At 43.9% G+C, this 9,182-nt stretch overlaps 1 pseudogene across 1 annotated transcript; it reads left to right on the top strand.

Annotated features, from left to right (window-relative positions):
• Positions 1-280: 280 nt before the first annotated feature.
• LOC125551170 (uncharacterized) lies at positions 281-7,781 on the top strand (annotated as a pseudogene). The gene is made up of 9 exons (XR_015600567.1): positions 281-459; positions 554-2,156; positions 2,878-2,971; positions 3,185-3,414; positions 3,554-3,727; positions 4,351-4,485; positions 4,585-5,448; positions 5,531-5,635; positions 7,282-7,781. The product of XR_015600567.1 is annotated as an uncharacterized LOC125551170 (transcript).
• The last annotated feature ends 1,401 nt before the right edge of the window (positions 7,782-9,182 follow it).

The raw sequence follows: 9,182 nt of genomic DNA, 5'->3' as shown, positions 1-9,182 counted from the left end.
TCTGGATTGGAGTACAAGGCCATGGGCATTGACGGCTTGACGCATCGTCCTACGAGTCCAAATGACAAGTACGCTTCTACCCCTACGCGCGATGCACCCTGTTGAACGTATGCACCCGGCCCACTGCGCACCGCCGCGAAACGTGCCATTGCATCGAGCGCTCCGCTGCGCACCGGCGCATGGACCGGGCGTAGCTCCGTTGCACGACCCCTGTGCCCCTGATTTGCCGCTGCCGGCGCATGTGAAGTTTCCAGCCGCAGCGTCTCCCTCCCCTCTCTCTCTCACTCACTCCCTCCCTCCCCTTCGTTTCGCATTCACAGGAAGCTGCGTCCGCGTGCCGCCGGCCGTACCCGCCCCCTCCGGCGTCGCCGCGCCGAATCCACTCGTCCGGCTTCGGCGGCGCCATGGGGCCCAAGCCCAAGGCCCGTCGGCTCGCCAGAAATCGCTGGCCACACCGAGGTAACTTTCCCCCAACCTTTCCTTTTTGGATGCGATGCGGCGCCATTAGTGACCGATCCAGACCAAGCTCACCGTGTATCCTCTATGTTCCTAGTGACCCAATGCAGGAGTTTAAGTGCATTCAGCACTACGATCGTGAGCATATGTCTAAGTTGAATGAAAAGTGGCTGCGGACCAAACATTGCGATGTTTGTTTGACGTGTGAGCTTAAGGCTTTGACTGCCCACCGCTCGGGTGGTGAGGAGAAGACGGAGAGGAAGAATAACAGGTCAGCAAGACGCACTGCTGCCAAGGAGCCTGCAAAACCAAACAGCAGCGCTTCGTGGGTTTGCTTGGAGTGCGGTAGCTTTTTTTGTGGTGGTGCAGGATTCGAGGCAGAGGGCCATGTTAGAGCACATCACAAGGAGCAACCTGAGCATCGGTGGTTTGCCAACACCTATGATAAAGATATACTGTACTGTTGTGAGTGTAACCAGAAGGTTCCACTCAAGGTTTTTAAGTATCGTCCATCACAATCAGCAGAAGCTTCAACTGAGTTAGAGGCAAACACCAACCCACTTGATCCGAAGGATGATGAAGGTTTGGACAAGAAGGAGGTGGTGACACCGCAGATGAAACCGGTGGAGGCGGAGGGCAAGGGATCCAGCAGTTCGTCATCTCCTCGCTCGGAGGATGATGATGGTTTGGGCAAGAAGGAGGTGGTGACACCGCAGATGAAACCGGTGAAGACGGAGGACAAGGGATCCAGCAGTCCATCATCTCCTCACTCTGAGGACATAACCAAGGAGCCTGTTTCCATATGCCAGTCAGAGGCGATAGCCAAGGAGGACGTTGCCAAATATAATGTCATCAGGGGGCTGCGGAATCCCGGCAACACCTGTTTTTTCAATGCCATGCTGCAGTGCTTATTGGCCCTTGACCCACTGCGCAGCGTAATGATGGGACAAAACGTTTGCAAAGGGCCAATTGCTGCGCTTTTCAAAGAGCTCTTTGTCAACACAAGTCCTTCAAGCAATGCAAAAGGCCGCCTTGACCCAACAAAACTGCTTGCATCTGTCTGCTCAAAGTGGCCCCAATTCAGTACCGGCGGAATGGAGGATGCCGGAACTCATCCAATGTTTTCTTCATGGTTTGGATGAAGAGGAAGATGAAGCACGTCAACCTTCAATGGATGCTTCAAAGAAGGTCACAATTGTCAATTCCATCTTTGCAGGCGAGGAGTGTAGTGCTCTAACCAGCACAGAATGTGTACACAGTTCCAAGGAGAAACATGAAGAGACCCTTATATTCCGACTGGCAATTCCAGATAGGAAGCTCCCTGCTGTAGCTTCGAGGAGCAATAAAGCTGATGCTGAGGCACATGATGGCGATGATCTTGTATCAGTTGAGGATTGCTTCTCCTTATACACCAAGGAAGAGTTGATATCTGATTGGCTCTGTGAGTCTTGTACTGATGCAGCTAACACAAAACTTGTTGTGGAGTCAGGTGGTGACGATAACCAAAATGACCAGAAACAGAAACAGGAAACAACAAAAATTTTCAGAGCTGCAAGGAAAAGAATGATTATAACCAAAGCTCCAGATGTAATGGTGATTAGTTTGATCAGGCAAAAAAAGGCTCCTAATCCTGCTGGATATGATAAATTGGAAGGACATGTGTGTTTCAAGGAGATTCTTAATATGCAGCCATACATAAGGATCTCATTTCATTCATGGGTCCTACATAAGGATGTTTCTTTGACTGACTGAATATGAAATCATTTTTAATAGTCTTGTTCGAATGGATAAGAAATACCTGAATCTGAAAACTTGTTTGATCGACTATTATAGGAAAAAACATTCCTTGACTGACTGAATATAGATCCATGCATCAACCAGAGTAGTAGCGCAGTGTTAGTAACTACTCCAGCTATCTTCAAGCATGAAGCAGTAACTAATTAATAAATACAACTCAAATTTAGAAATAATTGATCAATAAAAAAACCAACCGTCCGTCCAAATTAAACAAAACAGAAACTAGTATAACTGAAGTTAGCTCAGCTTAATTAGGTCCATGAATGAAAAAGCTGGAGCAGCTAGATTAGCTAGGACCCATGATATGAAAATGAACTATAATTGCTGACTTAGTATTCTTTTGTCCCTCGTTAGCGACAAACAAAGGCATGCATACTTACTGTTCCTAGCTTTGAAAATGAACCTTTTATTAACTAACTCTACACTCTCAGCTCCCTTCCTAACCAAAGAAGATCTCCAACCACTACCTAGCTATTAATCATCCTTATGTAGTTTCAGACAATTATTCAGACTGAACTGGGTCTGAACATTTTTGAATTTGGCATCTCAGTATTTGTGATTTATGAGCGAGCGACAGTACTGTACAGCTCTACGACTGCCCTGGTCATCACTATTTCCTGTAATTTTCAGGTTTGACGAGAATGACAATAACACCTACCGTCTAGTTGGTGTTGCTCAACACATTGGAGATCGGAAAGGAGGTCATTATATTGTGTATGTAAGAGCTAGCAAGATGAATGGTCAGGAACATCAAAGCAATGACAAGTCTTGGTTTTATGCAAGCGATGAGATGATCAGAGAAGCCAGCTTGCAGGACGTTCTTGATTGCGAGGCCTACATTCTTTTTTATGAAAGGGTGGGGAACTAAGACTTTATAAGTTATTCTGTGTTTGTTGGCATGTTTATTTAAATGTCAATGTTCTGTTTGCAGTGTTCAAATCATGATGCCCAATCTTCTGCCAATGTCACGAGTGAGGAATCTGGACTTGCCAACCTTCTGCCAATGTTGCCCAATCTTGTCGGTGATTTGATTCCTCCACCCATGGATGACTTGGTCCCATGGGATGAGCAGAGGAGCCCCAGCCGGGATAAAAGGAGAGAACAGGGAGCGGACAAGAAAAATGCCACATTGCTACCTATGTTTTGGGAGTTTCTTGATGAGTATGTTTATCTCGCTTTTCTATGTTTTTTTGTCTCATGCTGCTCAATGGGTTTCACCTCTAGCCTACCCCAACTTGTTTGGGACTAAAGTCTTTGTTGTTGTTGTTGTTATTGTTCTGCTCAACGGGTTCTAATCCAGACAACTTCGTTTTGATAGGTTTACTCTATCCGAAGAAACGATGTCATATTACCGTTTTCAATTGTGGGGCATGCTTGTGAGAGGTTCTGGATCAAGGGAACTGCACATCCTCTACTCGCATCTCTTGAGTCGGTCAAAGGACCTTGCAATGGGAGTCTGCAATGGCGGCGAAAGGTATAATTTTGACAAATTTATCTCTTCAATCTTGGAAAAATTGGTTATGTAGCACCCAAATAGGTCACCTTTAGAAAGCTAGCACCAAAATGTCTTGGTACACTTAAATAACACTACAAAGGTTACACATTTTAGTTGTTTAGCACGGTGTCATATTCTCCATCCAAGGCAGTTATTTAGGACCAATGTATCCTTGTTTCAATCATACAGCTAGTACAGAGGCACCACTCTTTCAAGCTTTGGATGTTTCTTGGCTAACTGTGATCCACATTGAGTAATTGTTCTTGTATCCTATCCTGTAGTTTTTTTGCACCAACAGTTGGATCTTTCCTGAAGATATCCTCCCCCCTTCGAAGCTTCCTTTCCTGTTACTTTACCAGTACTAGCACAAGTATGCTCCAATTCTGAAATCACAATTACCTTTTTTTCAAAAGGGGACAAATCACAATCACCTGCATGAAAACCAAGCTATAAGATTGTGTGCTGATATGTGCTGAAAATTTTCCCAATTTTCCCTTTAAATTAGTAGCCATCACTTTCCCTTCAAATTAGTAGCCACCTTATTTTCCTTATGATTCCTTGATTTTAATATCATAGTACTAATTACTAAATACTGTAAACAGGCTGAGGGTGAAGTTAACAGAAATTGCCCGGAAGTATATGCTGGAACTTGTAACAAGTTTGAAAATAAAGCTGACAGAATGCAACAGGAATTTAATCCAGCAGCTCGAGTTAAAATTTCTTGAAATGCCCAAAAAGTAATGTTCTCAATCCCTTCCCTTTTATATCATTATTTATTTATGCAACTCAGTTCTATTTTAGTGCTTAATTGGAGACTGCTGTATATATTTTTTCAGGCATGAAAAGCTAGAGGATTGTTTTGGCGCTGCTTTGCTTAGAGAAATGAGTGTACATGGTCATGTTGAGAAGCAAATCATGACACCTTTGCCTGATAAATGCGCCTTGGTTCAGGCACTTGTCGAACATGTGATTAGCAAACATAAAGCTGGGTACTCGTGGGAAGGTGATTTTGGCTTAAATGATATGGATGCCTACGATGGCAAGGTGGTCATCACAAAAAGTCCGAAGTTATTTGATATACAGCCTGAAATATCGCCCGAGATGGTCACTGCGATGGAGAAGGATTTTAAAAGTATTGCAACAAAAGTGGTGCAAAAATTCATGCAGTCTCAGATTTACGTTCCTTATTTGTCACCTTTTCATGCTTTCTTGAGTGGCATGGGACTATATGCTACCTGGTGGTCGGACCGACTCAAGACAAAGGATTTGCGAGAACTGATACTCCATTATCCCTTTTTCAAGCCTTCAAGGGCTCGTTTGAATTTGCTGGTAGGCATCTTTGATGCATGGAGATCGTTCGATCAGAATGATACAAGTCCTTTATTTAAGAAGATCTTGAAGGAAGTCGAAGGATCTTTATGGTTAGGGAAGATGACTGCGGTTGTTAATCAAATCATTATTGATGTTTTCGAGTACAAAGGCGCTGCATATTATGAAGACGAGCTACAGTACATGATTGAATTATTGAGGCATCTTGCAGTACATGGCACTGAGAAATCCTTTGACTGCCATGTTGATGGCCCCCGCAAGCAACTGGTACAAAATCTCGATGAACTGGAGGTCGGAGGTGCTTATTATCTCGAAGAGTTTGTGATGCTTGCCTTAACTTCTTTGTTAAAGAAATCGGGAATGAAAGACATGTATGTCGTTGCAGCCCACTACTCAATTTTATTTTATTTTCTGTTTAGTTTTATTAACTGCTAGGTATTATATGATCTACAGGTTGGAGTCTGTTTGGGAGTGCTACAAGAATTGCAATTACTCCTATCAGAAGTAAATTAGCAATGATTCGTGGAGGGGAAAGATGTGGCCGAGCTCCTTATGTAGGTACATCCACTTTGAACGTCTACTAATATCCCATTCACATTTTCTCCCATCAGATGCAATGTTTTTAAATAAGATAATGTTTTAATTATTGAGTATACCTTTTCCTCTTCACTTTGATTTGTTTCTTTTTTTTTCTCTTGATGCATTGCACCGTTGAAGTGCTTCTCCACACAACAAAAAAAAATGCAGACAAAAGGAGAGAATCCCATAAAAAATAGTTATGAGAGAAAAAACAGTGTGTGAGAAATTTTTATTTGTGCTGAACTGTAGCCATCACAGCACTGCATAGTGTCAGAATCAACATTCGGCGCCAAGCCTCATTACGACTGTACAACACTGTAGTAAACTTTCTTAGACTAGCATCAATTTGGACGCTCCTGGTCCAGAAAGAACAACTAGGATAGTGAGTGCACCTTCATGGAGTTGGGAGTTAGGGAAACCGAGAATGAAGTGTCATGTGTGGGATCATCATAGACTCATAGAAACCGAGAACAGCTAGGTGGCTTGTTGCTTGGTGTTCCTGTAATTGAGATTTGAAGCAATCTTGTGTGGTAACAGGGACTTGCACTAACGTTCATAAATGATTTTATTTGAGATTTTTTACGGTACCCTGGTACTCCAATCACCCATATCGGAGTACCAAGCAAATGAAGCTGTCCATGATAAAGGGCAACTAGTCATTTTACCAATACTACTTTGGACTTTCCCATCATCCCGTAGGGGTCGATAGCTGCCCATTGTTCGGTAAAATAAAAAAGAAACTCCCGATCGTTCAGCGGAGCTTTTTCTATCGAGTGGTGGTGGCGCTGCCAGCCCAATCCTTTCCTCAGTTCGCAGTCCCGGTGAGGAAACAAAACACATAGAGCCATAGAGGAAACCAGGGGCAGCAGGTTAGCTGCCATTTTTGTGCGAACTGATCACTTGATCTGAGGATTTCTGAAGTTGTTGTTTTGATCACACATATACAGATATACAGATGAATTAGAATAATCTGTAGAACGAGTATGGCCGTGGTTAAATGGACAATGGCGACCTTAAGGTAGAAAACTATCATGCTCAAGTAGAATTATTTTTTATTTCCAATATTCACTGATACCTCTTACTTGAAGTTGTACTGATGTTATTGCGGAGGGCTTAGATGGTATTTGGTATGCCTGTTTCCATTTATCCTCTTAGTTCTGTTGTTGCGTCCTACAATCTCTAGGAATGTAATTTGCTTAGTTTCCTTCATTCAGTTTTACTAGTTTAGTTTCCCGGGAAAGAAAGAGCTTGTCAATTTTGTTGCATAATCAAGAACAAAGGAATTTCTTCTCAAGTCTGGTATTTGTACTGTACAGCTTAATTGTTCCACCAAATGATAGCAAAGCCTTCTTTATGTTCACTGCAAGAAGTAGGCACATCACCATATTATTCAAATGGTGTCTTATCAGAGTTATAACAGTTTTGTGATCTTAAAATCATCTCTATCAGAGTTATAACAGTTTTGTGATCTTAAAATCATCTCTTCTTTGTTCCCTTATTCTTATGCAAAATGTATTTGCTCTTTTTTATTCAAAGGCTTTTACTGAAGCTTGTTGATATTTTAGTCAGCCATGGTATTAATTGTCTGCGATATGCTTTATGGATCGTTATATCATTCTTCGCAGTTAGGTGATGGACATGTCTCCCCGTCTATTTTGTGAGCAATTCAATGGTGCTACATATCCCTTGCAAATGGCCTCTACATGGAAGAGAGCTGTCAGTGGCTTGCCGACTGCACGAAGACGACGAACCACACCTGATTACAATGGCCTCTACATGGATTAGCTAGTGAAGCTAGATATGAACCTGGATTCTGTTTTGCTCTGTTTGGGTCATCAGGGTAGTCAGTGTAATGTTGCTCTTTCATTTGTACGAGTAGGTAACTGCTGTTGTATCTGGGAACCTGATGTACACTGACTTTGCAATGGAGCCATGGAGTTGCAGACTTACTATTTGTCAAAAAGGTTAATTACTGGATTCTGATTTGCAAGTTTATGTTAGTACTGAATTTTGATTTGTAGAGTTAAGTGCCCTTAGCCCTCAGGCACTGCCGGGTGCCTTCCCCTTGCAACCGCGGCAATTTCCCATGTTGAGGTCTTGAAGATAAATATAACATGACAGAACTTTGATGTACATTTTGGTTTGTCTTCCATAGTGGAGCCATGCACAGTTTTTTCTAAAATGTTCATTACTAAATATTGATTTGCAAGGTTGTGATGGTACTAAATTTTGATTTGCAAGGTTATGGTATTACTGATTTTTTATTTGCAAAGTTAAAATCATTTCCAGGTACTTGAAACATGCTGCAACCAAAGCATAACAAGTTTGCATGATTAAAGAGACATGACAGTTTAGTAGATTGAAAGTGCAGTGCACTCAACAACATGAAATAGAATGAAAATACGATAGCACTAGATTCTCAAATCGTTCTCCAGAGCTAACATCATCTGATCACACTTGTAATTGCTAGTGGGTACAAACTCTCACTGATCAACAAAATAAGTAAGAACGGCGCATGTCTTCGGACTGAACAAATATCATCATCGCACAACAATAATTTTTATGAATTACACACACACACACACAGAACAACAACAGGCTCGGTTTGGTGAAGAAGAACAGCAGGGGAGGAAGACAGAAGGAGCAGCAGGGGCGCTCAGGAAGAAGAAGAGGGAAGCAGCAGGGGGTGGTGAGAGAAGAGAAGCATCAGAGAGCAGATCAGCCGCCCTGGCCTCTTGCATGGGTGGAGCGCGCCGCCTCTCTCCCGTTCGGTGTTCAGCCGCGCGTGGGATCAGACGGCCGTCCGGTGGGTCGCACGCTTCGACCCCCTTCCTCTCCTCCGGTTCGCGGGTTCAGCCACGCGTGGGATCAGACAGCGGTCTGGTGGGTCGCGCGCTTGGACCCCCTCCTCTGGTTCATGGGTTCAGCCGCGCGTGGGATCAGACGCCCACCGCTTGCCGTCTGATGGGTCGCGATAATACTACACACGCGCAAAAGTCACGGGCTCTCACGGACCCTGCTACGTGGCCTTCACTAATTGTCCCTCCCTGATTTTAAGTGGCGGGTCCGCCTCACTTTATCAAATCTAAGCCAATCAGATCCTAACCATCTCATAAAAGCATGTAAAACCCCCGTGTGTAGCATCTCTCGGTGGGTCGCGCCTCTCGATTCTTCGATTGGTCACCAGATGCTAGCGCTCTTGGAAAATATCCTGTGATACGAGTCATTCACGAGGACAAGGAGAGAATCCTGGCAAACCTCCAGTGCCCGCTAATCAACTTTTCGTGCCGATATCTCGGGCTCCAGCTCGCGATCAAGCAGCTCACCAAGGCTGATTGGCAACCCTTGCTCGATCTCGTGAGAAAATTCCTCCCTGCATGGCAGCGTGGCCTAATGCAGCGTTCTGGGCGCCTGATTCTTGTGAACTCTGTCATTGCGGCGAGGCCGATCCACCACCTGCTCATCCTCGAAGCCCCGGCTTGGGTGCTGGAAGACATTAATAGTTGGATGCGGGTCTTCTTTTGGG

Source organism: Triticum urartu, chromosome 4A, assembly GCF_056163025.1.
Source record: "Triticum urartu cultivar PI428250 chromosome 4A, HENAU_Tu73, whole genome shotgun sequence".
Taxonomy (NCBI): domain Eukaryota; kingdom Viridiplantae; phylum Streptophyta; class Magnoliopsida; order Poales; family Poaceae; genus Triticum; species Triticum urartu.
Note: the sequence above shows the minus strand (reverse complement) of the source record. Positions and strands in the feature narration are given on the sequence as shown.